Below are 1,286 nucleotides of genomic sequence, written 5' to 3' on the forward strand. Positions count from 1 at the left end.
TACACAGTATTTATCCAAGACAAAAGATAACGGTTCAGAAAAAGAGAGATCATTGGTCACTTTGGAGAAAACAGTTTCAATTGAATTTGGTCAGAAGCCAGGAAGTTGAAAAGTGAGTGAGAGGAGCAGAGGAAGAAGCAATGAGCATAGAGAGCTTTTTTTTCAAGAGTTGGGCTGAGAAAGGGAGGATTGGATAACAGCCTGAGAGGATGGGAAGGTCTACTGAAGGGTGTTTTTTCTCTCTTTGTTTTTTGTAAAGTTGGAGGAGGCTTGTGTGCATTTATAGATGGGGGGGGGATCCAGTAAAAGGGTCATGGAAGGGGCTGATGATCAAAGATGCATTCTGTTTGAGAAAATAAAAAGGGAGGGCATCAAGGGAACATGGAAATGGCTTGACTTTGGCAAGGAGAAGGAGATGATGGATGTAGGAAAATGGATGAAGGGAAAACAGCAAGATGGACAAGATAAAAAATAGAAAGAAATAGAGACAGAGGGAAGGTAGTTGATCAAGCCAGTGATGATGAGTCACAGAACAGATCCAGAAGGTGAGAGAAACACATGGGAAAGAGAGGAAGGGAAAGGGAGAAAAGGAGGAAATCCCCTGCCATTAGTTCCCAGCTAGTACAGGGACTCTCCAGGGAGGTCACAGATCAGGGGATCCAACCCTGGAAAGAAGGAAGGATGCAGGGACCTTGGCGGTGGCCCCATCAGTAGTTGGGCGGGGGCTCTTGTCTCCATATTCTGAGATTGAAATGGTGAGAGGAAAGCAGGGGGGTGGGATCCTATTATTTTGGAAACGGAATAACATTTCAGAGGGCTAATGGAACAAGGTAAGATCCAGCAAGAAGATGGAGAGAACCCAGGACCAGAAATCAGCAGATCTGGCAGCCATTAGTGATGTGACCTTGAACAAGTCACCTAAAAGGGATATGATAGAACATGGTATGACATGACTTGTGTAATAAATGAAAGTAAAATTAATAAATGTAATACTAATTTTTAAAAAGAATGTGGTCTCCATTTATAAAATTAATTCTCAAGTCAGGAATCTGTTAGTAGCTCTTTTTTTTTTAAACCCTCACCTTCCATCTTGGAGTCATTACTGTGTATTGGCTCCAAGGCAGAAGAGTGGTAAGGGCTAGGCAATGGGGGTCAAGTGACTTGCCCAGGGTCACACAGCTGGGAAGTGAGTAGCTCTTAACAATTAAGTTTTTAATAAAAGTGGAGATATGGGGGGGGGATGTAGGAAAGGGACAGAAAATTTCACCTAGCTAAAAACCCAGGCT

This window comes from Monodelphis domestica, chromosome 3 (assembly GCF_027887165.1).
Source record: "Monodelphis domestica isolate mMonDom1 chromosome 3, mMonDom1.pri, whole genome shotgun sequence".
NCBI classification, from domain to species: domain Eukaryota; kingdom Metazoa; phylum Chordata; class Mammalia; order Didelphimorphia; family Didelphidae; genus Monodelphis; species Monodelphis domestica.